The sequence below is a fragment of the Rousettus aegyptiacus genome, unplaced genomic scaffold (genome assembly GCF_014176215.1).
Source record: "Rousettus aegyptiacus isolate mRouAeg1 unplaced genomic scaffold, mRouAeg1.p scaffold_m13_p_6, whole genome shotgun sequence".
Classification (NCBI taxonomy): domain Eukaryota; kingdom Metazoa; phylum Chordata; class Mammalia; order Chiroptera; family Pteropodidae; genus Rousettus; species Rousettus aegyptiacus.
This window is the reverse complement of record NW_023416309.1, coordinates 80,263,924-80,276,378: the sequence shown is the minus strand read 5'-3', so window position 1 is coordinate 80,276,378 and position 12,455 is coordinate 80,263,924. Positions and strand designations below refer to the sequence as shown.

General features: G+C 36.4%; 1 protein-coding gene across 5 annotated transcripts in view; it reads right to left on the bottom strand.

Annotated features, from left to right (window-relative positions):
- The window catches only part of FAM222B (family with sequence similarity 222 member B), a 54,792-nt gene that overhangs the window by 16,267 nt on the left and 26,070 nt on the right, over positions 1-12,455 (bottom strand). Inside the window, exon 1 of one of the 5 annotated variants that reach the window (XM_036223016.1) lies at positions 7,581-10,587. The exons of the other annotated variants lie outside the window; for them this stretch is intronic. The gene's annotated coding sequence lies outside the window, so the exon portion shown is untranslated. Of the gene's footprint in view, positions 1-7,580; positions 10,588-12,455 lie in introns of those variants that run through there. 5 annotated transcript variants of the gene reach the window in all.

The following is a 12,455-nucleotide window of genomic DNA, read 5'->3' as shown; positions in this document are numbered from 1 at the left end:
ATAAGTATTCATTCCAATATAAATGAAAAAGGCAGTTCCCAAGTGTAGCTTCTGTAATCTTAGAGATCACAGCCACAACACTGAAAAAGAATTTTAAAAATTTAGCAGGCTGTTAAAAAATATTTGCAAGAATGTGTTTATAGATCAGCTAGACAAGATGTTTATTCATGCCCTTTCTCCTCCCCTCAACTACATGAGGTATAACAGAGGCCGGATTCCTTTAGTGACTGACTCCCTTTCCTCAGAATCAATTCACCAAAGAGCAGGCCCTTTAATCCAGTCGAGACTCTGACTTTCAAGTGTGAAGGATGAAAGAAATTTAAGAGACTTAAGACCACTTAGATAGCTCACACCATTCTGGGTATACAACAAGGTGTTATTCTGAAACAAGTTTAGATGAGAGTGTTTGGGTCTGTGTGTGCCTGCATTTCCTGACCTTGGTACAGAGGTGTTTTCCTTTTGTGGGTCTAAAGTGCCTCATCGAAGTTCACTGCTGGGTTTAGAAGTTTCAAGAGACGTTTATAAATAAACCTTTATTTTTGCTCTGTAATGAGTAATACTGATTTACACTGTATAAGAAGGTAGTTTATTAAAACTGCAGAAAATGCCTAAATGAAATTTTGAACAGGTGCTGAAAGTTATGAATGGAAGCAGTGAGAGAAGCTCCACAGCAATATCTGAATACACGAAAGGGGAATGTAGACCCGACTCCTCCCATCAAAGTCAGGTGGAGAAATATAAGCAACTACTAAATATATAAAGAAAGAGTGCAGGGAGGTAAACACACAATGTAAATATATATTTGCCTTACTGTTAAAATGTACAGCTAAGGGTGGTTCCACAGAGTGGTGGTTAGCACATCTGCTTTACATACAGAAGGTCCTGGGTTCAAGCCCCTAGGCGCACCAGGTCCTGTGTGTGTGCCATGAGTGGGTGGGAGGAGACACCCCGACTTCAGAGATCCAGTTCTTAAGGGGAGATGGCAACATCTGTAGGTCAAGGGTGGAAGGGGGCAGGAGGAATTTAAAAAAAAAAAAATGTACAGCTGAAACCAGATTTCGTTAACCAATGTCACCGTAAATAAATAAATAAATAAAATTTCTTTTAAAAAAGAGTGCACCTACCTAATAATTAAAGAAGTATAAATTAAGTGAAATGTGGCTTTATATTTTGATTAAAAATTGACAAACATGTTTTAAAATCTAATACACACTGAGTCAAGGATATAATGAAGAGTCACCAGAGTGAGATGTTAAATTGATACGTCTTTCTAGAAGTGACAGTTCAAAAAATAGTCATACTCTGATGCAGTAAAATTACACTTATAAAATCTAATTTGAGGAAACAATCAGAGATGGGAAAAATGATCCACATATGACTCTCTTCACGGCAATGCTGTTCATAACTGTGTAAAAACTGGAAATAATCTAAATGTCCAAAAGCAAGGACATGGTTATATAATTATGAGCTATTTCATCTAATAAAATTAGCATGAGCTGCCAATTTAAAAAGAAATATTATTAAGGAATATCTGAAGACAAAAAACTGCTTATAATATACATTATGTAAATATAATAATTTTGTAAAATTTATTATAGATACATAAAAACAATGATGTCACTTACAGTTTACCATCAAATGTATTACAGCATTTTGTGGGAATAAATTCTCATTCCTGGACTACAGTAGTCTTCCCTTATCCATGGGGAGGTTTATTCCAAGACCCCCAGTGGATACCTTAAACCAGGCATAATACCAAACCCTATATATACTATGCTTTTTCCTATTTGTACATCCCTGTGATGAAGTTTAATTTATAAATTAGGCACAGTAAGAGATTAACAATAATAAAAACATAACAATTATAATAATATACTGTAATTAAGTTACGTAATTGTGGTTTCTCTCAAAATACCTGATAGCTAAGATAGCTACTAAGTGGCTAATGGGCAGGTAGTATATACAACGCTGGACAAAGAGATGATTTCATGTCCTGGGTGGGACAACGCGGGACAGTTTGAGATTTCATCACACTAGTCAGAATGGTATGAAATTTAAAACTTATGAACTGCTTATTTCTGTAATTTCCCATTTAACATTTTCAGACTCCAGTTTACCACGGGTAACTGAAACAGTGGAAAGCAAAACCTTGAGTAAGAAGACATGGACTGACTACTGTATCTAGTTTAGGATAACATGCTAATTACCTCTCATTTCTTGAACATAAAACCAACAGAGCCAAGGAAGTAACCTAGGAAAAAATGAGTAGCAGGGGCAAATTATTTTCAAAAGGGGAAAATTCACATACAGACACATACATTGCACTTTGCAGATACTGTGTTTTTCACAAATTTAAGGTTTGTGGCAACTGTTCCAACAGGCTCAGATAGTTAGCCTTTTTCAGCAATAAAATATTTTTAAATTAAGGTATGTACTTTTTAAGAAAAGACATAACGCTATTGCCCACTTTAGAATCTACAGTATAGTATAAATATAACTTTTATATGCACTGGGAAACCAAAAACTTCATGCAATTCACTCTTTAAAAGATCATTCATTCATTCATTCATTTATCTATCCACACCCCCTCCCTCTTTAATTCCTCCCCCACACTTCCACCTCTGACCTATGGATGTTGTCGTGTCCCTTTAAAAACTGGATCCCTGAAAGCAAGGCGTTGCCTCCCACATACTCGTAGCGCGCACCTGGGGCCCAGTACCCTGGGTGCACTCCGCGGGTCTGGAGCACCCATGCGTGTAAAGCAGATATGCTAACCACTACACTATGGAGCCACCCCTGCAATTCACTTTATTGTGATACTTGATTTACTGTGGTGGTCTGGGACCAAACCTACAATACCGCCAAGGTATGCCTATAAAGATAAATGTAAACTACAGCTCCAATCACCTTAAGAAATCTAGATTAACAAGAGGCACTATATCAAAGTGGTTAAAACAAGACTTTGGCTTTAAATCCCAGCTCTGTCACTTACTAGCTATGAGACCTTGGGTTAAGACACTTAATTTCTCATCTGTAAAATGTACCTACTTCCCAGAATTATTGTGAGGGTTAAATGGGTTTAATAGTAATGTATTCAAGTACTTAGGATGCCAGGGCCTGACATGCATGCAGTGAATATTATTTAAATGTTGGCTATTATCACTTTTCCTAATTTATCAAAATCCAGGTCACTTTTTATTTTGCCAACAGAACCAAATCACCATCTTACATTTTATAGTTCTTTACATTTTGAAACATGTTTATGTACATTATTTCATTTGAAATTTAAGACAATCTTTTAATGTAGATAGAACAAGTATCACTCCCTTTCTATAGGTTAGGAGACCCAGACTCAGGAATATTAAGTAACCTGTCCAACAGTCTACAGCTGAGACAGTGGGACTTCATATTGTATTCTCTGTCTTAACTTCCAGACTTGTGGCTCGTTCCATTAGATAAGTATTTTGCAATCTTCAGGCTGTGACCAGCCTTTTTTTAAAAAAAGAATTAAATAAATTGCAACGTTAACAGTGAGAACGCTTATTGTTTTATGACTCTCTGTTTCACTTATCTAAATTACATGTGCGTATTTACTGGGATGAAATCCTTATTGTGGGCACAGACAAAAATGTTTGAAAAACACTGCACTATACCATAGCTACCTCTAAAGTCAATATTTATTGAGCAACTATCATATCCCTCTTCTTATACTATATATACAACAAAAACATACAATTCTAAACCATGGTTTTGTTTTTTAAGTGTGGATATAACTATTGACTTTCCTATAGATTTGGGGAATTACCTGTCCCAGATCAGCACTTTGTACTATAATTCTTTTATTCTTTGCTAGCCTAACATTTGGGAATCAGCTCTTAGTGAAAATCCATTTAAGGTAAACTATAAACCAGCAACTATAACCAAGGTAAGAATGCACTAGGAAAGTAACTACATAAAGGCAAAGAAAAGCTTTAAGTTCATGTGGTCAGACTTTTTTTTCTTCAGGGAAAAGCTACATGATTCACATTGAGTAAACTATATCAGAACGATACAAGAAATGATTAAACACGGTTATCATTCATCCTCAAAAAATCCTGGCACAGAAAATTCTTGCCCTCCTATCTTCATGCTCTTCTTTGAATGTGAGAAGTAAACCCTGACTAACTCTGAACCTACTCTTAACTCATAGCTTTTCTAGGCCAGTTTCCATTTGGACAGTTGTACTATGAGGGATTTTGGAAGCTAGGCATTATAGAGCTCACCAAGGTCTCTGACAGAAAGCATCCCTCTGCTCTCTAAGGTGTCTCAAATTGAAGCGAGGGGAAAGGAGCTCACATGTTTCCTTCATTATACATCTACTGTATCCACTATATATTCACTTGGTCTGTTAACTTCTTAGAACTAGTTCTCTGTACACAATGCTTTTCAGCTTACATACCTTACATTTCTAGAGAAGTTTCAAAAAGGCTAGTAAATTCAGTGCATGTAGGGAATTAAGTTTTACTTTTTACTTAGAGTTAACACACTGACCTTTCCTGTATCTCCTAGTCTGCTGCCTTCCAGGGTTAGTTTGGCAACAGGCAGATTTTAAAGTACTAGTACAAGGCATGACTGATATATTAATAATTTCTGTTCATTTAGGTCCATCCTTCTCCTTCCACAACTTTAGTAGAGGACCCTGAGGAATCCTGATATGTAACAACTTTTGGCTTCTGTAGCCTCAGCAAATATCAAAATATCTTCCTTGCCGTATCACTGAGACTCACTATAATTTGAATGATTATGGCTCTCACTCCAACGAGTTACTAGGTTTCTGAAGCTAAAGGGTTTCTGAATGCAGAAGAGCCTCAAAAGGACTCAGGAACTGAAAGCCTATTGATGTAAAGGAGCACTTCTTCCTCTTACACTCTGCAAACCACAACTAGTTAAAGAAATTTGGAATACTGACTCAATCAACAGGAAGAAGAGAGAGCAGAGACACAGTCCCTGTTGGAAAAATACCTTTATAGCTAAACACCAAGTGAAATAAGATCTGAATTTAGCTTTAGGAAGCTTCCTCATTTCAGAAACTGCCTGTAAAACAAAATAAAAACTAACAAAGTAGTCCTTTAAAGCTCTCTAGGATTCAAAGCACCACAATTCACTCACTAATCAGCAGAATTCTTCTGCTTCCTTCTGTGGTCCTGAGAAATTCCATAATCATTCAACATTGCCATTTACTTATGTAAATAACAATGTAATATGTGCCTCATGCCATATTTTAAGTCCCACCTAAACAAAGCAATTTAATTCTAGATTACTTTAGCATTGAGAAAATCAGGAAAATTTTATATAAATACTTGTTTAACCCTACAGATATCCAAATGATTTGCCTTCCTTTTACTTTAAAAGTATGGCTAATACTACCCAAATTAACATATTGTGGACAGTGGCAGAAAACAAAAGTTCACAACTTTTCTATTCCTGGTACACGCCTCCTTCGCTCAGTGTACTCATTTACTGTCCTAATTTCTACTCTGTAAACTTCTCTCTCTGGGCCTCCCTAACCAGCTAAGCGTTATCAGCTTTCACCCAGTTACCTCTGTTAAGTAACTGGATTAGAAATAGAAAGGACCCAAGCAAAGTGAGGAGGGTATCCGCAAAGGAATGAGGGGTGGGGGCCAGTGTGAGGAGTCAGAATCCAAGTGCAGTGAGGACAGCATCCCCAGAGGGAATGAGGTGACTACTCCCCATCCATGATATTAGTCCCAATAGGGTCCACTCGGATCTTGGCATCTAAATATGAAATTCTCCGCTAGCAGGAACAAAGGCTCCTTGGAGAAATGGCTGAGGGAGAGAAAGTACGAGATGAATCTGGTACATCTTACTGTGCAGGAAAGGAAGGAAGTGCTCAAAGAATAATGACATGTCAAAGGACAGAAAAGCCACAGCATGCTCAACTGATAAGGGAAACCCCAGAAAGAGAAGTTTAGACAGTAAAAATTAAGAAGAATAAAGAATGAGTTCACTGAGTGAAGAAGTCAAGTACCGGGAACAGAACTGTAAACTTTTGTTTTCTACCACTGTTTATAAGATGTCAGTTTCAGCCAATCCTCTGAAATAAAAGGACAGCAAATCATTTGGGCATCTGTAGGGTTAAACACAGAGTTATATAATTTTTTTTCCTGGCTTACTGGCAAAATCTGGATTAATCCGAACATCAAAACAAATAATGATAATAACGGATTATATCCTATTGGATAAAAGAGGAAATCACGAGTTCATATTAATATAAATAAACTAATAAATTGAAAGTGTGAAGAGAAATAGGATATTTACATAGGTTCAAAGTTTCTCTTCCCCAAATACTTAATAATTTACAAAGAGGAAAAAAAAGTAAAATTTACACTAGAAATGCCTAGCAGGCACCATCTTAATCAAGTAATCAAGCATTACCAGTAATGGGGCAAATAAGAATTCTGCACCTCTTGAAATTATGCAATGAAGAACACAGCATCAGTCCTGTGATATCCCTGCTGCAGATGCATAACACATTAAACACGAGGAACCATCAGACAATCCTAAATTGAGGAATTTAATAAGATCAAGGTCATGAAAGTCAAAGGAGGCCTGAAGATCTGTTCCACATTGAAGGAAACCAAGAAGACATAATAAATGCAATGTGTGATTCTGAACTGGATCCTTTTTTCAATAAAGGACATTACTGTACAACTGGCCATGTCTGAGGGGGGCTCTGAGAAATATATGATAGTAATATATTAATGTTAACTTTCTGATTTTGGTATATATACACAATGGAATATTACTCAGCCATAAGAAGAGATGAAATACTACTATTTGCTATAACATGGATGGACCTCAAGATAATCATTCTAAGCGAAATAAGCCAGACAGAAAAAGTTGAAAATCACATGATATCACTTATATGTGGGATATAAACCTAAAAGCAAAAAATGAACAGGACAAACAAACAAGAGACTCATGGACATGGACTATAGATAAGTGGTTACCAGAGGACTATAGACTAGTGTTTACTAGTAGGGTAGAGGAGGAAAGAGGAGGAAGACAGGGTAAAGGGGGGCAAATACAGAGGGGTAGGGGAAGGAAGAAGCAGGTAAAGGGGATCAAATATATGGTAGCTGAAGGAAACTGGACTTTGAGTGGTGAACACAGTAGAATATACAGATGTCAAATGATAATGTACACCTGAATATTATATAATTGTATTAACCAATGTTACCCCAATAAACTTAATGGAAAAAAAAAAAAACTTTCTGATTTTGATGGTTATATTGTGGTAATGTTGGAAAATGTCCTTGTTTGCAGAAGATAAACACTAAGGAATTCATAGATGATAAAGTATCAGGTCAACAACTTACTCTCAAGTGATTCAAGGAAAAAAAATGTTCTCTGTATTGTACTTGCAACTCTTCTATAAATTTGAGTTTCCAGAAATTTTACTAAGAAAAACAAACAAGGTGGCAATGTTTAAGTATGGAAAGAGAGAGAGGCTACAGATCATTAAGAAGAGTTGGAAAGAGTGGTCTGTTGGTCATTTTATCTTCATGCAGGTGACTTACCTCTGAATTGGTGAGTGCCAACATTGGGGTTCTTGTCATCTGGAACAGATTTCCTGTATCTTTCTGCCTCATCAACTTCCAATTTCTTTTCAACACTTATCTGAATAACATTTCCTTCAGTGGCTATACTTCAAATTCTCTCCCGACCTCCCTCTGTTCTGGCAATGCTTCCACTGTGTAGCATTCATGCAATCCTCTTACCCTAAAGATGGAGAGTTTCACCTTTAAAAAGGTTCCAAAAGAAATATTTATCCTGAAGGAGGTGCTATTAATGACCCTCCTTTCTTCACGCCTAACATTCACTAACACCTCCATCGAGTTCATGTTTTATTAGGAGTTTTTCAAGGCCTTTTCTTCTAAATACATATCCTGAACCTGAGCAAGTGCAATACAAACTCCTCTGTACTCTGAAGGAAAGCCTTATTATATCTTCTAGAGTATAACAGAGTTTTGACAATCTTTCTTCCCAATATACAAAAAAGTTTCAAATGACATCATAAGCTTTATCTCCAGACTTCCTGAAAAGTACCAGCTATGACTAGCTTCTCCACTTTCACACCAACAGCAGCTGGCAGGCAGGGTCTTGGTTATTCAATAGCAGAAAGGTTTTCAACAATAATCAATGAAGAGCTTCAAAGTAGTATAAAGATGATTATCATTCACCCTTTCCTCTTCTTTCTTATTTAGTACAATCAGAAAAGTTTTAGAGGAAGAACAAGTGTATTATGACCCTTCCCCAAGTAAGCCATGAATTTTCTTCCCTTACTTTAAATAAACAGTAACAAAATTAGGCTCTTAAAATGCATTCCCATGCTCCTTAGCAACTTATTCCTAACAAAATTTTTATGCAGCTACATCCATGAAGATATCTCAGGAGATTTATCAGCCCTTGGGAAGGATGCCTAGCAACAAGGCACTAAGGTGAACAACCAGCAACCAAAATGAAAGCAGCAGCTAATCACCTGGAGATCTAGGAACAGCCCCGGCTGAAATCAACTTCAATCTTTTATAGGTTAAGGAGATAAGATTTTGCTTACAATCCCATTTACTTTTCAGGGTAATCATCAAACAACAATATTGAAGGGAAAGTTTGAAGGGAAATAGCAAAGGAACTTCGTCATCCACAGAGGAAGACAAATTATTTCCCTCCTTCCTATCCTTCTTTCTCCACCTAGCAGGGATTGTTTCCAAAGAGATTGCGTAACTGTCTATTAAAATAACATACTAAAATTCCTATAGAGCTAAAGAAATGTGTTCTCAGTGTCCTGATTTTAGAACTGCCCCAAAAGTTTTCTTTTGTACTTTGAAATAAATTTCAAATGCAAGCAGAAGACTAAACTGCACCTTGCCAATTACCATAATCTACAATAAGCACATATTTCTGTGAATGACATTTAGTTCCATCTTAGTCTATTCTCCTATGATAAGCAGCAATGAACTCAAGGGTATGATCTCGGAATATAAAAATTCATTAAGGCTGCTCCTAAAAAATTCTTTTAAAATATGACCCTACAGAACTCTTCGAAAGGACAATATGTTTTAATTTTAAGATGAATTTTTACAATTCTTTGACCTCCTGTCTAAAAAGAGTTCTAGAAAAAGAAATAACTGTAGGGAGGTAGTAAAATGTGTCATTCGGGTTATTAAAATCCATCAAGTTCATACTTCAGCCTTGGGATGACTAGAGCCAAAAAACTGACTTGAAAGTAATTATCATCACTATCTGCAATAAAAGTTAATTGGACATAATTGAACTAACGCCCTAATCAGAGGGAAGCTGCAACTGGCTAAGAGCCCACTTCTCCTGCTCCTTCGATCTGCAAATAAAGCTGCTAATGATAATTTGTGGACAAACAAGAAATTGCTCTCATGGTTTCCCCACTGCAAATCATTCAGCAATTCCAGCTAATGCCCAGAATGCTGAGCAAGGAGAAAAATCATTAACTAGAGCTTCCTTTGATAAAGATGAATTTTAACAATAACCAAGTCCATTAAGGCTGAAGGTTGCTGAGAGCTGTTAAAATTCCCCTGGACACCCTAAGTAAAGCAATGTGGCCGGATCTTCATACCCTAGTACTACGCACTAGATGTGCCCTGTGCCACTAGCATGTGGTAGTAAGAAGAGACATTATGCAAGGCCAGGAGCTACAAGTACACTAATAATTTATCTTCTTCTAAGAGAATCCTAGGTAATCTCATTTTTAGACAGACAAATGACATTGTTGATCTGTCTAAATAGCAAAGATTAAATCACTTCTGAATGAACTCAGGAGTTGATAGATTCCTGCTGTCTAACTCATGCTTTCAATTCTGGATAAGAACTGTACCCTTTCCACTGAAATTTAGTGTCAGACTCTGCTTTTCAATTGTGTCTATAGCCCAAGAGACTAAGATTCCTATGGGTATTGTGGAGTCTTAGAAACCACTATCTTGTGGTCTTTATATCAACAGTGACCAATGAAAGTGGGCAAGAGTCAGGTACCCTGCTGAGGTGACAGAAGGTATAAAAACAGGTACAATGTCTACCTCTGTTTACTTTTTTTCCTCAAGTAATCTGAGTTCTATTTTGGCAGGAGATGGCTAGAAATTAATGCAATCAGAACCTTTTCCAAAGAAGCAGCTGGGCCACCTGGCCATCTAGTACATTTTTTGGTAAAAGTTATTTTGGAAGGTTGCAGTACACTTTTAGTCATTAAAATACAATACTTTCTGATGTAAAACATGGAAAAGCCTAGGAATAGATCAGTTAAGATGTAAAAAATAGAGAGGGATCTAGAAGCTGTAATATGGACAGTAAAGGAAAACAAAGAGTTTAACCAGAAAAAAGAGAATATTTAGTAGGAACATCATTCATTCATTCACGCACTCACTGAGCACCTATGATACACCAGGCAGTATAGTAATACTATGTATTGGGAATACAAATATAACAGACAAAATCTCTGATGAGACATGTGATTACTGTGGTGATCATTTTGCAATACATATAAAGATCTAATCATTATGTTATACACCTGAAACTAATATGATGTTGTATGTCAATAATACCCCAATTAAAAAATAAAGTGACTAAAGTTGTTTGAAAACACAAATAATGAAACAAATAAAACATCTTTTCAAGGGAACAGTGAGAAAGAAGGGAGAACTATATGGGTCATTGAAGGCCAAGCAAGAACTTAACAGGTTAATAAGGGCACACCACTCTAAGCAGAGAAAACTGACATAATGAAAGGCATGCCGTTGTAAAACTAAATGTCATGTTTGGAAAACCACAAATGGTCCGTTATGGAGAGTAGGAGTGTTGGTTCTAAACTTGGAGGCGACCCTCATGTGCCAAATTATGAAGAGCCTGTTATTTTATACCAGAAGGACAGAATAGCAGATTACAAATAAAGTTGGGTTGGAGTCACAACTCAAATGTTCTTACCATTAAACCAGCAAAAAAGTATCCCTGACATCTATCTTATATAATAATTACAATGATTAAGTAAGATTGTATTTATAAACTGCTTGGTACAGTGCCTATGCTCAGTGGTGGTAGTTATAATTATCATTAGCTATTGTCAGACTTTATTCTGAAGCCACGAGAAGATACGGACAGGTTTTACGGAGAATAACATGAACAGATGTCTATTTTAAACAAATCTTCTGGAAGTGCGAAAGACAAACAGGAAATGGCAAAACTCAGTTAAGTTGCTATAGTAATTTCAGGTGAGAGATGATGACACCCTCAAACAAGGGTGTCATAAGAGGGCTATTCTAAAAAGGAGGGAGGAGGTTTATCTCTGAACTCCAGAGATTAAAATAGGTTAATATAGTAAAGTCTGAAGAAGGGCCATTTTAGGTGAAAACAACCACTTGAACTTGTTCAACAGTGGTACAACACTAAAAATGCTGAGGCAAAATGACCATTTACTACAAATAACAGGAAAGAGTTTATTTTTAGTAGCTATGAAATTGGACTAGATGACTACTATCTCTAACTTCCAGGTTCTATGATTCACTTACAAAAGTGGTTTTGTAAAATCATTAACTGCTTTCATTTATAGAGACCTTTAAAATTTTCAAAGTGCTTTCACATTGATTTTCTCACTTGATTTTTTCAAATGCTTTATGAGAGAGTCTGGGCAGGTATCATTAGTCTCATTTTCACAGATAAAGAAGCTAGGAAAAGCCAGTAAGTCCTTAGACTACAACCAGGTTTTCTAACCTGGTTCTGTGTTCTTTCTCTCTCACCACTGCCTCCTGCATGGTGCCAGAATTGAAAATCCATTCTGAAAAACCATCCTTCTTTTGTTACCTGTTCCAGTGTTTATTCTTAAAATCAGGAAATTCTTCTGCATGTCTTATATCCATTGTTCAGGAACTTCAGCCTATACCTATGTCCCTTTCAAGGTAAATAAAAGCTAGCCATATATCTTTACATAATATTCCTTCATATTTGCATACCATACAATGTCATTTCTCTAAGATAGACTAATCAATCCCAATTCCTTGAGTTTTTTCACATAAATATTCTTTCCCTTGAACTAGTTAAGTAACATGATCCCTAACTTAGTACTAGCTTCAGGAAGTACTAATAATCTCTTCCCATACACTCTAATTCTGATCCCCAGATATCTATTAAAGAATACCTCGCCAATTAATAAATCCATACCAATATTTATTGAACACCTACTACACAGCAAGGCACTGCTCTAGGAGCTAGCGACACAGCAATGAAAAAGACAGACAAAAACTCCTGTCTTCATGGTGCTTTCATTTTTTTCAGGGGGTAGAGTGGGAGAGTCAAACTTAATGAATACATAAGTTGCACATATTCTTAGAAGGTGATAAACAGTATGAAAAAATAAATAAAGCAGTGAAGGAGATGAG